The sequence below is a fragment of the Manis javanica genome, chromosome 12 (assembly GCF_040802235.1).
Source record: "Manis javanica isolate MJ-LG chromosome 12, MJ_LKY, whole genome shotgun sequence".
NCBI classification, from domain to species: Eukaryota; Metazoa; Chordata; class Mammalia; order Pholidota; family Manidae; genus Manis; species Manis javanica.
Window position 1 is genome coordinate 41,874,211 of NC_133167.1, and position 14,968 is coordinate 41,889,178.

At 35.8% G+C, this 14,968-nt stretch overlaps 1 protein-coding gene and 1 long non-coding RNA gene across 2 annotated transcripts in view; one reads left to right on the plus strand and one right to left on the minus strand.

Moving 5' to 3' along the window:
* Positions 1 to 14,968, minus strand: part of WDR75 (WD repeat domain 75) — a 112,674-nt gene that overhangs the window by 42,497 nt on the left and 55,209 nt on the right. The window lies entirely within an intron of this gene.
* Positions 1 to 14,968, plus strand: part of LOC118971806 (uncharacterized) — a 67,962-nt gene that overhangs the window by 15,209 nt on the left and 37,785 nt on the right. The gene's annotated exons all lie outside the window — the stretch shown is intronic.

A 14,968-nucleotide genomic window follows, 5' to 3' on the forward strand; every position in this document is an offset into this window, starting at 1 on the left:
TCTACTGATGATGTCTCCAAACAAAATATTCAGACATCTATGACTATAGATGAAATTTGAACGTTTAATCTTTTACATACATGGAATCTAACCTATGTATCATTTGTGCTTGTCTCATTTTATCGATACCATATCTGTGGCATTGCATGTAGGAGTAGTTAATCAAATGGTATTTCACTTTATATATGTGGCAGACTTTTCCATCTCATTATTGATGGGCGTTTGGGTTCTTTCAAGTTTGGAGATAATACAAATACTACACAAATTTTTGCACATACTCTTTGATGCAAATGTACATGTATTTCTGGAATAGAACTGATGGGGGTAATGTGAATTATTTCCAGTTTTAGTAAATGCTGCAAACTGTTTTCTAAAGTGGATTTCGGATTCACATTCCCACCAGTAGTAAAGTTTCTGTTTCTCCACATCCTCACCAACAACTGATAGAATCATGTTGTTATTTTATTTGGACCCTGTGATAGATGTGCAGTGGTAGATGAAGCATACAATTAAAGTTCTCTTATGACTTGACTATGATGTTACATATATTTATATGAAATTGGCCGTTTGTATATCCTCTTTTGTGAAGTTTGTTCAAGATTTTTGACTTTTTACTGGGATGTTCTTTATTATTGACTCTTAGCAGTTCTTTATCTTTTTGGATACATTATTTCATGTTTTGTGAATATTGCTCTGTGGCTTCATTTTCACTCTCATGGTGTCTTTTGATGAACAGAATCTCTTAATTTTTGATATCCAGTTTACCCATGTTTCTTTTAATATTTTACTTCTATGCTTATTCAGAAATTGTTGCCTATCCTAGGGTCTTAAAGATATTTGCATATGTTAACTTGTAAAGGCTTTAATGTTTTAACTTTCAAATTTAGGTCTATACTGTTTTTCTAAAGCTTTTGTATAGTGGGAGTGAAGATTCATATTTTTTCATATGGATTTCAAATGAGTGATCCAGCACTATTGAAAAGACCACTTTTCCTCATTTCAATGCCGGGGTGGCACTTTGTCATCAGTCAGGTGCCAAATATGGATCAGTATGTTTTCTGTTTATTTCGGCGAGCTGTATGTCTGTCCGTGCACCTACACCACACTCTCTTAATCACTGTTGATTCATCTGGTATTGTGCAACTTTCAGCTTTCTTTTTCCACTTCAAAATAGCCTTAGATATATTGACCCTTTGCACGGATATATAAATTTTAGAATTAATTCATAAGTCAGTTGATAAATTTCTACAAAAAAATGTGCTTTAGTTTTTTTTGGAATTGCATTGAAGCTAATAGATATTAGTGTATTGAGTCTTCCACTCTGGTAATCACTTTCCATTGCGGATATTTATGGAATTTCTCTCTCCCATTTATTAAGATCTTTTATACATTTTTCTGATGCTTATGTTTTTTAAAATATTGAAGTAATATCAAACTTATGTGAAATTCCAGGTTTCCCAATTGTGAACATTATACATTAGTTCTCTCTCTACCTCTCTCCTTCTTTCTCTGTTTCCACAGACATGTATAACTTCTCAGACACACATTCCCTATTAGATTTTTTCTCAATAGTAATTTGAAAGCATGATGTACTATTATTGTTAAATACTTCAGTGTGTAATTACTAAAAGGCAGAAACGTTCTCTGTATAACTGTAGTACATTGATCAAAACCAGAACTTTGACATGTTATTATCTAATCCAAAGATCCCATTCAAATTTCACCAACTGTCCATTGACATCTATTGTGGCTGAATAAATAAATAAATTCTAGTCTAGGACCCAATCTGGTGGGACCATGTGTTAAAAAAGTCATAGCTACTTAAACTCTCAATTTGGAATAATTCCTTAGTCTTTACTTTTCTTTTGTTCTTGATACAATTTTAGGCTGAGGCCAGTTATTTTGTCAAATTTTCCTCATATTGTTTTTGTATAATATTTATTTGTGATTAGATTCAGGTTAAGCATATTTGACCAGAACACCATAGGTATGATACTGCGTTCTTCTCAGTACACCTTATCAAGAGATGATGTAGCTAATTTGTCCCACTGATGTGCTTAGTTCATTGAGTGAAAGTCATGGTTTTCAGGTTTCTCTGCTATAAAGCCACTATTTTGCCTGTTGTAATTAACACAGTAATCTTGTTATAGTCTGTCATATCTTGTGGGAGATACTGTGAGACTACATAAGTATGTTTCTCAAAACATTTTCATCCATAAATGTTAGTATCCACTGAGGATAAATGCCTAAAAAAATATGATGATAATGTTCACCAAATTTGTTTTTTTTTCAAATTCCACTGTTCCTATTTCTATAGAACTTATTAGTTGACATTTTACTATAAAAATGATATTTTCCCTCTTTTGTTTATTCATTCTCAACTCTAGTTCCTGTTTGTTATTGTTTTTGAAACTTCTGGACATTAAAAGTGCTCATTGCTGGTAGGCATATTCAGTGGACAGAGTTAATATATACACCCAGAAACATGTATATCCTGTATCTATTTCTATGTTTATTCATCTCCAAATGTAAGCTTAGCAGCAGAAGCTTACACCAGTGTATCCAATTCCAATCCGGTAACATAGGCTTCATTCTTGTCTTCATCTTTCTCACATTTTATGTCCCTGCTGGTGTCCTTTATCCTTAAGATATTACTTATTTCTTCATGTCCCTCCTGTTTAACTGTTCCCCAATCCAGCCAATTGCTTGCACATCATTCATGTCTGTCTCTTCTATCATGACCACCTGAATTAAAGGAAATAAAATGGAAAGAAATTGAAATGATAAATATTTTTGAAGAGAAAAGATACAGAACAAAATGACAAGGAAGAAGAAATTGATGAAGTAAGCAAGATGGAGGAAAAGAGACCCTTGTTCATGTACCCCCTTAGCAAGACTAACTGGCAACCATCCATGCTCAAAAATGCCTTTGTGGGAGCTTTGGCATCCAGGTAGGAAATCATGAAATTCTAGTGAGTCCAAGACCACAAAAAGTGATTTTGAGAAGGTAGGTCTGCCCCCAAGAGGCTGACTCACCTACTGTGGTCCTGATCTCAGACCCAGGAGCAGCTCTGTACCACAAAGGAGTAGGCTTCAGCCCCATCAGCCATGGTCCTGTTATACCATATGCCAAGGCACCTGGTAGGAGTCACCCACTTATACCTTGGATAGCAGGCACACAGACTTCACTCCAGCTGTGGACCCTGAAGTGGCTTGTGAACCAGCTCCAGATCCCATTGGCTTTGATTTGAGAGCCCCTGGAAGTAAACCCACCCAACATGCCTGACTATAGATTCTAAAAGGGCCCTATTCACAGCTGCAGTCCCTCCCAGGCATAGTTAAGGAGGCAGTCCTGCTCATCAGACACCTGGTCAGAGATATGCCCATGCATGCCTCTGGAGCTAGGTCTGCAGACCTCAGTGTTGACTGTGGACTCTGTGAAACAATCTGAGGACTCAGTTCCAGCTCCTCTCAGCCATGGTCCAGGTCCAAGGGCCCCATCCAGTGACCAGGCAGCAGCCCTCCCAGGGATGGTAGGAGCCACATCTGTTCATGCACATGGTAGTAGGCCTGCTATCTGAGGACTCAGCTGTAGATGCGCAAACTGACTTTTGTTCCAGTACTGCCCTAAATAAGGTACTGGAGGCAGTCATGTCCTTCCAGTGACCAGACAAAATCCATGAACATTCAAGACCCACAAGCCTGCCAACAGTGGACCCCATTGTGGACTCCACAACTGCCTTAAAATAAGCTCCAATCTAGCATGACTATGACTCTGCAGGTAATCCCATCAGACTGAGGAAGTGACAGGATTAAGCTCTTTACTTGCCAAAACCAGTTTGCTTAGATGGGAAGAGATGTTTGCTTCTTTAAATACACAAACACTGTTGCAAAGCTACATGAATCGTGAACAATCAGGCAAATATGGCACCACCAAGAGAAACTTAAAAAGCCCTAGTAACCAACTGCAAAGAAATGGAGATCTGTGAGTTGCTAGACAAAGAATTGAATGAAGTCAATTTAAAGTACTCAGTGAAATACAGGAGGACATAGACAAATAAAATCAGGGAAAAAATGTATTAACAAAATGAGAAGTTTAATAAAGAAGAAGAAACCATGAAAAAGAATAAAACAGAAACCCTAGTATTGAAGAATATCATGAACATCTAAATGTATAAAGCAAATATTAAAAAACTGAAAGAAGATACAGACACTTACACAATAATAGTAGGAGATTTTAATACTGTACTTTTCAACATGGGAGAGATCATCGAGACAGAAAATTAATAGGAAAAGAGCAGACCAAATGAACCTAACTGACATATACAAGCATTCCATCCAACAGCACTGGAATATACATACTTCTCAATGCACACAGAACATTCTCTAAGATAGATCTTATGTTGGGCTGCAAAGCAAATCTTAATAAGTATCAACAGACTGAAATCATATCAAGTTTTTTCTCTATCACAATTGTATTAATAACAGGAGGAAAATGAAAAAAATTTCAAATATGTGGAAAGTAAACAACACACTCCTGAAGAACTAATGAGTTAAAGAAGAAATCAAAAGGGAAATCAGGAAGTATCTTGAGACAAATGAAAATTAGAACATACTAAAACTTACAAGATGGAGCAAAATCAGGCCAAAGAGAAATGTTCATAGCAATAAATGCCAATGTTAAGAAAAAAAATCATATTCACTAACATTTGTTGATCACCTTATGTAATATGTTCCTCCTTGTTTATTTACTGATTTGTCTGTTAATCTCTTTCCACTCAAATATTGTCTAAGTAGTTTTGTATGTAGTCAAGAAGGATTCCATTACTGGATTTTAATAAATAATCTGGATATAGAAAGCATAGGAAATCTTTATCTCTATAGGCAGATGATGATGGGTTGGTGTTTATCAATTATACAGATACTGAAATGAGAAATTTTTAAACAAAAAGAATTCCCTAATTATAGAAAGTAGTAATTAGAGCCAGTTCAAGGTCAGGTTTAAATGTTAACCCTTATTTCTTCCAATAGATGAGTAACCAAAAGGTACCAATGATGAGTATAAAATATCTTACTTAAATCCTATGAACCTTTGTTTGTATAGATATGTTTTTATGTGTGTTTAGTTTTAGAGAAGTAACAGGAAATAAGAGTACACATGCCTGAGAAAAGTGTGAAGACAATACTAGTTTAAAAGCTGAATAAAAAATAAAATCATTTTTTTGTTAACAGTAATATGCTGTAGTACATTTTATATATATTTTTTGCCTAGAAAATCTGTATAAAACATTTAAAAAATCCCCTTAAAAACATCTTAGCTTTAAGGGGGTAAGGGAAATAAATCCTTGAGAGTAAAATATTTGAGGAAACACAAATTTGGAGGGGTTAGCAAGTGTTGAAGGTGATGTCTTTGGGGCATTACCAATACCTGAAAATTTAATGGCTTCCAAGAGGATTTGAAACAAGACACCAGGATCAAAAGAGAGAGAGAAGTAAACTAAGAGCCCCTAAAAATATACTGGATCCCACGGAGCTATACCTTTTAAAGAGTTGTCTAAAAAAAAAAAATCATGCCACAGAGATAGCAGCAAAAATGAATTATGTCTTGGCTTCAGCTGTGGATAGAGAATAAAGTAAAAATCTCCTAAGAATTCATAATCACATATTATTGCTTATATGATTTTGCAGTTCTAAATCACTATACGGTCCATAAAACTCCATGTGAGAAATTAACGTATAATGAACTGATATTTATAGCTCTTCCAGATACCTACCATAGACATATGAAAAAATTTTTAACAGCTTTATTGAGGTGTAATTGATATTGAAAGAACTACACATATTTAATGTGTTCAATTTGTGTTTTATAAAATAATATATTCTATGCAAATATAGAATTCATGATACATTTTTATTAAAAAATGAGCTCACATATAACAACACCTTCGCTACACAAATACACAAGAAGAAACAAACACCATGCCTGTTAATAGGAAAAAAACCAACCTACATCAGAATTAGACTTCATAGGGATTCATAAACTTGAATTTTTTATATTATATGTAAATATGTAATATAAAAAAGTAGACTCAATATGTTTAAATGTATAAAGAAGTGATTGGAAAGTATAAGAATGCAACAAACACCTATTCAACTATAAAACAGCTAGAAAATAATGAACAAAATGGCAATAGTAAGTCCGTACCTATCAAAAACTATTTTAAATATAAATGGACTAAATTCTCCAACCAAAACACATGGAGAGTAACTCAATGTATAAAACAACAATACCCAGCTATATGATGCCTACAAGATATTCTGTCAGTTTTAAAGATACACAGACTAAAAGTGAAAAGATGAAAAAAGATATTCTATACAAATGGAAAACAAAAGAAAGCAGGGACTGCTATGCTTACATCAGGTAAAAACAGACCTGAAGCAATAAACACTAACAAGCGATAAAGATAATAATTATATAATGTTAAAACATTACTGCAAACAAGTGATGATTTTTTAAAATATGAACAAAATAGGCTAGACTTTCCTTAGACTTATTTTAGCTAGACTGATCAAGAAAATAAAGGAGGAAAAGTCAAAATGAGAAATGAAAGAGGAGACATTATGGACTGATACCATAGAAATTCCAAGGGTCATAGAAATCTAATGTAAATAATTATATCTGAAAAAGTTAGATAACCTAGAATAAATGTATAAATTCTCAGAAACATCCAACCTTCCAAGATGGAATCATAAAGAAATAGAAAATCTGAACAGATCAATTACTAGTAACAAGAATGAATAAGTAATCAAAAACTGTCCCACAAAAAAAAGTCAGGACTAGATGAGATGGTTTCACTGGTGAACTGTCCAAATATTTAAAGATGAAATAATATGAATCCCCACACTCTTCCAAGAAACAGAGAGGAGAGGAGGCTCATGTCCAACTCATTTCATAAGGCCAGCATTACCCAGATATCAAAACTGGGCAAGTATGCTTTAAGAAAATTACAGGTGAAAATAGATGCAAAAATCCAAAACAAAAGGGCTTTAAGATGGTGGCATGAGAAGTGAGACAAAACTTCCTTTCCAAACCACATGAAATATGAAAATACAGTAAATAAAATGAATTCTGAAAGAGAAAGTAGAAAGACTGTGACAGACTGCCTATATCTGGGGTAAATAGAAGACCTCATGGAAAAGGGTAAAGCAGCAAAGCCACAATCCAGCAGTACCCAAGCCCTCCCCCTGCACCAGCTCACTGGCAGGAAGAAGAGAAATTGAGTGGGGAGGGGACAGAAGCCCAGGGTTGCTGAAAACCCAGCCCTGGAGTTCTACTTCAGGAGCAGAAACCCACATTACATGGTATTCTGGAGATTAGTGGGGCTGAAAAGCAAACACCAGCAGAATACTCAGAGAGACTGAGAATCCAGCCACTTGTGGACAACAAGTACTTACAACTGGCTGCTCCAGGGCAAAAGAAAGGAGGGTACTTTGTAAGACTTTGCAACAGTGAGAGGGCTGCTAAAGGGGCAAGCTTGCTGCTCAGGAGAAAGAACAGGTGGACAAAATCATCCCGACACACAGCCCAGCAGGTTGGGAACTCTCAAGAGCCTCAGGTGCTCCATTCCCTTGCCTGGTGACATATGACAAGGCCACCCACTGTGATACACAGCCTGCAGTCCTTCCATCCGGCCAGCACTGGTTCACACATCTGTGGCACCTGTTATTGTGCCAGACTAGCCAGAGGGTGGCTCTGCCTACGGCAACTACAGGAGCATAACGCAGAGGCTCCTCCATGCATGCTCGGCCCACTGGCCCTCACAGTGGAGGCAGGCATTGCAGCCGGGAAGCAGGAAAGAGCTCTTTCGTCCTGATAGGCATGGGCACCACTCACTGCAACCCCCCCCACCCCACCGCTTCAGGTGCTGGGCAGCTCCATAGACTAGAGTTTCTGGGTACTAGAGGGTGCCACCTATACAAAGTTATTCTTCCAGAGTTATCAATAAAATTATGAACAGCCAAAGGGCCTTGTACGAACCCAAATCCCACAAAAACCAGAAAGAGGACCAAGTGAAACTGAAATGAGCAATCTTCCTGATAAAAATTGCAAAATAAAAATCATAAACATGATCAGAGAGCAGCAGAAAAATATTCAAGACCTCAGGGAGGAATTCAAGAAAGAGAAATTTTGAAAACTACAGTATCTGAAATGAAACAAAATGGAGGGATTTAAAAGCAGATTAGATAAAGTAGAGGAGACAGTAAATGAAATAGAAATTACAGAACAGGAATACAAAGAAGCTGAGGCAGAGAGAGAAAAAAAGATCTCTAGGACTGAAAGACTAAAAGAACTGTGTGACTAATCCAAATGGAAAAATATTTGCATTATAGGGGTACCAGAAAAAGAAGAGAGAGAAAAAGAGACAGTGTGTTTGAAGAAATACTTGCTGAAAAGTTCCACAATCTGGGAAGGCCAAGGATGTCCACAGATCTCCCAACACAAGGGCCACAAGGAAGACAATGCCAAGACAGATAATAATTAAAAAGGCAAAAATCAAGGATAAGAACAGACTATTAAAAGCAGCCAGAGAGAGAAAAAAAGATCACATACAAAAGAAATCCTATCAGGGTATTATCAGACTACTCACCAGAAACCTTACAGGCCAGAATGCATGATATAATTAATGCAATGACACAGAAGGACCTCAAACAAGAATACATTATCCAGCAAGATTATCATTTAAATTTGAAGCAGGGATTAAACAATTCTCAGATAAGCAAAAGTTGAGGGAATTTACCTCCCATAAACCATCTCTACAGTGAATTTTGGAGGAACTGCTCTAGATAGAAGTGCTCCTAAGGCTAAACAGTGTCACCAGAGAAAATAAAACCACAGAAAAGGAAGTAGACCAATTAGTTACTACCCAACTACAAAATTAAATCATCTACACACAAAGTCAGTCAAGGGATACACAAAGAGTACACAACATGACACCTAATATATAAAGAGTGGAGGAGGAAGAAAAATCAGGGAGTAAAAAAAGAAAGAACCTTTAGATTTTGTTTGGAATAATGTACTAAGTGAGTTAAGTTAGACTGTTAGATGGTAAAGAAGCTACCCTTGAACCTTTGGTAAGCACAAAACTAAAGCCTGAAATCACAATAAGTACATACTTATCAATAATCACACTGAATGTAAATGGTCTGAGTGCACTCATCAAAAGACATAGAGTTACTGATGGATAAAATAACAAGACTCATCTATATACTGCCTACAAGAGACTCACTTCAAACCCAAAGACATATAAAAGTGAAGGGATGGAAAAAAGATATTTCATGTGAACAATAGGGAGAAAAAGGCAGGAGTTGCAGTACTTGTATCAGACAAAACAGACTTCAAAACTAAGTAAGTAACAAGAGACAAAGAAGGGCATTCCATAATGATAAAGGGGTCAGTCCAACAAGAGGATATAACCATTATAAATATCTTTGCACCCAACATAACAGCACCCAAATATGTGCAACAAATACAAACAGAATTAAAGGGGGAAATGCATTGCAATGGATTCATTTCAGGAGACTTCAACACACTACTCACTCCAAAGGACAGATCAACTGAACAGAAAATAAGTAAGGAGCCAGAGGCACTGAGCAACACATTAGAATAGATGGACCTAAAGATATCTATAGAACACTTCATCCAAAGACAGCAGCATACATATGCTTCTCAAGTGCACTTGGAACATTTTCCAGAATAGATTACCTACTAGGCCACAAAAAGAGCCTCAATTAATTCAGAAGGAATGAAACGGTACCATCCAGCTTCTCAGACCACAAAGTTATGAAACTAGAAATAAATTATGCAAAGAAAACAAAAAAGTCTACAAACACATGGAGGCTTAACAACATGCTCCTAAATAATCAATGGATCAATGACCAAATAAAAACCGAGATCAAGCAAAATATGGAGACAAATGAAAAACAACTAAACACCCCAAAATCTATGGGATGTAGCAAAGGCCTTTCAAAGAGGGATGTATATTGTAATACAGACTAACCTCAAGAAAGAATAACAATTACAAATGAGCAGTCTAAACTCACAATGAATAAAACTAGAAAAAGCACAAATGAGGCCAAAAGTCAGTAGAAGGAGCGACATAATAAAGATGAGAGCAGAAACAAAATCGAAGAAAATAAAACAATAGAAAGATTCAAAGAAACCAGGAGCTGGTTCTTTGAGACAATAAACAAAAGAGATACACCCCTAGCAAGACTCATCTAGAAAAAAGAGTAAACAGAATCAGAAGTGAAAAAGGAAAAATCACTATGGACACCACAGAAGTATGAAGAATTATGAGAATACTATGAAAAATTATATGCTAACCAATTGAATAACCTAGAAGAAATGAACAACTTTTTAGAAAAAGACTGACTGAGGAAGAAACAGAAGATCTGAACAGACCAATCATCATCAACAAAATTGAACTGGGAAACAAAAAATTACCTAAGAACAAAACCCTGGACCAGATGGATTCACCACTGATTTCATCAAACATTTAGTGAAGACCAAATACCTATCCTCAAGGTTTTTCAAAAACTAGAAGAGGAGGGAATATTTTCAAACTCATTCTATGAGGCCAGGATCACTCCAATACCAAAACCAGACAAAGACACCACAAAGAAAAAGAACATTACAGACCAATATATCTGTTAGATATTGGGTTGAACATAGATTCAAAAATACTCAACAAAATATTAGCAAACCAAATTAAAAAATTCATCAAAAAGTCACATGTCACGATTAAGTAGGATTTATTCCAGGTATGCAAGGATGGTACAATATTCCAAAACCCATCAACATCATCCACCATATCAACAAGAGGAGGACAAAAATCATATGTTCATGTCCATAAACACTGAAAAATCATTCTACAAAATTCAGTATCTATTCATGATAAAAACTCTCAACAAAATGGGTATAGAGGGCAAGTACCTCAACATAATAAAGGCCATATACAACAAATCCACAGCCAACATCATACTTAACAGTGAAAAGCTGAAATTTTTTCTTTAAAATGGAGAACAAGACAAGGATGCCCACTCTCACCACTTCAATTCAACATAATTCTGGAGGTCCTAGCCATGGCAATCAGCACAAAGAAATAAAAGGCATCCAGATTGGTAAGGAAGAAGTAAAACTGTCACTGTTTTCAGATAACATGATATTGTACATGAAAAACCCTGAAAAATCCACCCAAAAACTATCAGAATGAATAACTGTATTCAGCAAAGTTGCATGATACAAAATTAACACACAGAAGTTGTGGCATTCCTATATACTAACGATGAACTAGCAGAAAGAGAAATCAGGAAAACATCTGCATTTACAATTGCATCTAAAAAAATAAAATACCTAGGAATAAACCTAACCAAGGAGGCGAAAGAAATTTATCCTGAAAACTGTAGGACACTCACTCATCAGAGAAATTAAAGAAGATACCCAAAAATGGAAATACATCCTGTGCTCATGGATTGGCCATCCTGCCTAAAGGAATCTATAGATTCAATGCAATGCCTATCAAAATATCAACAACATTCTTCAATGAAACAAAACAAACAGTTCTAAAATTTATATGGAACAATAAGCACCCCAAATAGCCAAAGCAATCCTGAGAAGGAAGAATAAAGCTGGAGGATTATGCTCCTTGACTTCAAGCTCTACTACAAAGCCACAGTAATCAAGATAATTTGGTACTGGCACAAGAACAGAGCCATAGATCAATAGAACAGAGTACAGAGCCCAGATAGAAACCCAAGCATATATGGCCAATTAATATATGACAAAGGAGCCATGGATATACAATGGGGAAATGACAGCCTCTTCAACAGCTGGTGTTGGTAAAACTGGGCAGCTCCCTGTAAGAGATTGAAACTGGATTATTGTCTAATTTCATATGGAAAAGTAAACTCAAAATGGATCAAAGACCTGAATATAAGTCATGAAACCATAAAACTCTTAGAAGACAACACAGGCAAAAATCTCTTAAATATAAATACGAGCAACTTTTTTCTGAACACATCTCCTTGGGCAAGGGAAACAAAAGCAAAAATGAACAAATGCAACTACATCAAACTAAAAAGCTTCTGTACAGCAAAGGACACCATCAGCAGAACAAAAAGGCAATAACCTACAGTATGGGAGTAAATGACCTATCTGATAAGGTGTTAACATCCAAAATATACAAAGAACTCACATGCCTCAACTCCCAAAAAACAAATAACCCAATTAAATATGGGTGGAGGATCTGAACAGTCACTTCTCCAAAGAACAAATTCAGATGGCCAATAGGCACATGAAAAGATGCTCCACATTACTAATTGTCAGGCAAATGCAAATTAAAACCACAATGAGACATCACTTCACACCAGTTAGGATGGCCAATATCTAAAAGACAAGGAACAGCAAATGCTGGCAAGGATATGGAGAAAGGGGGACCCTCCTACACTGCTGGTGGAAATGTAAATTAGTTCAACCCCTGTGGAAAGCAATATGGAGGTTCCTCAAGAAACTAAAAATACAAATACCATTTGACCCAGGAATTCCACTCCTAGGAATTTACCCAAAGAAAGCAAGATCTCAGATTCCAAAAGACATATGCATCCCTAAGTTTCTTTTAGCACTATTTACAATAGCCAAGATATGGAAGCAACCTGAGTGCCCATCAGTAGATGAATGTATAAAGAGGAGGTGGTACATATGCACAATGCAATACTATTCAGCCGTAAGAAGAAAACAAATCCTACCTTTTGCAGCAACATGGATAAAGCTAGAGAGTATTATGCTCAGTGAAATAAGCCAGGTGGAGAAAGACAAGTACCAAATGATTTCATTCATTTGTGGAGTATAACAACAAAGCCAAACTGAAGGAACAGAATAGCAGCAGACTCACAGACTCCAAGAAGGGACTAGTGGTTACCAAAGGGGATGATTTAGGGAGGGGGAAGGGGATTGAAGGGGATTATGACTGGCACACATGGTGTAGGGGGTGTCAGGGAAGACAGTATAGCATGGAGAAGATAAGTGGTAACTTTGTGGCATCTTGTTATTCCATTGGACAGTGACTGTGGTGGGGTGTGTATGGTGTACTCGATAATATGGGTGAATGTAGTGACCACAATGTTGCTTATCTGAAATCTTCATAAGATTGTATATCAACGATACCTTAATAAAAAATCCAAAACAAAGTATTAGCCAACAAAATTCAGCAGTATATTAAAAATATCATACTCCATGATCATCTGGGATTTATCCCTGCAATGTAAGAATAGTTGGACATATTAAATGTGTCATACTGCATTAACAACGTGAGAGATAAAAATCATCTCAAGATGCACAAAAAGAATTTGACAAAACTCAATATCATTTTGTGATCAACTCCTTAAAATATATGATATAGAAGGAATGTACCTCAACATAGTAAAGGCCACATATGACAAGTCCATAGCTAATGTTTATTAGATTGAAAGCCTTTCATTTAAGATCAGGAGCAGGGCAAGGATTTTTTTCTTGCCCTTTTATCTTGCCACTTTTATTCAACATAGTACTGGAAGTCCTAGCCAGAGCAATTAGGAAAGAAAAAGAAATGATATATAACCAAATCAGAAAGAAAGAAAGATTGTTGTATCTTATTTGCAGATGATATATTATATATAGAAAACTTTGAAGAATCCATCAAAAAACTGTTAGAACTAATAAATGAAGTCTAAAAAGATGCAGGATATCAAATCAATATACAAAAATCAATTACATACCTGTATGGTAATAACAAACTATCAAAGAAAAATTAAGAATACAATCCCATATCAAAGCATCAAAAAGAAAAATATGCTTAGGAATACATTTAACCAAGGATGTGAGAGATCTATATGCTGAAAATTATATTGATGAAAGAAATAAAAAGACACAAAAAAATGTAAAGATATCCCTTGTCATGGAAGGAAAGAATTAATACTGTTAAAATGTCTGTGCTACCCAAATTGATGTACAGATTCAGTGCAGTCACTATCAAAATTCAAATGGCATTTCTCACAGAAACAGAGAAAATAGTCCTAAAATTTGTATGTAAGCACCCACAGAAGACGGTGAATAGCCAAAGCAATCTTGAAAAAAAGAATTAAGCTGGAGGGATCACATGTCTTGCTATCAAAGTATATTACAAAGCTATAGTAATAAAAACAGTATGGTATTGGCATAAAAGAGACAAATATGTGAATAAAATAGAATAGAGAGCCAAGAAATAAAGCATGTATATATACGGTCAATTCATACGCAATAAAGAGTTAAGAACATTCAACGTGGAAAGGGTAGTCTCTCCAATAAATGGTGGTGGGAAAGTAGGACAACCATCCATAGATGAATGAAACTGAATCCCTATCTCATACTATATACAAAATCAACTCAGAATGGATTAAAAACTTGAATGTAGGTCTGAAATTATAAAGCTTCTATAAGAAAGCTTTGGGCTAAGCTACCTGACAGTCTTGACACAGATACTTTGGATTTGACACCAAAAAAGACAAAAAAAGCAAAAAAAAACAAGTGGGACTACTTCAAACTAAAAGGCTTTAGGAGATCAAAGGAAGTCATCAAAATTAAAAAGAAAACCAATGGAACAGGATGAAATATTTGCAAACCACATATGTAATAAGTGGCTGGTATCTAAAATGTACAAGAATACAACTCAACAGCAAAAAACAGCAAAATACCCAATTAAAAAATGGACAGAGGAACTGAATAGACATTTTTTCCACACAAACCTACAAATGGCCAACAAGTACATGAAAATGTGCTCAACATGATTAATATCAGGAGAACGCAAATCAGAACCACAGTGAGATATCACATCACCTTCCCTTTCTTTGGTTGTCTCAAAAAGACAAGGGATAACAAATGCTGGCCAGGACATGG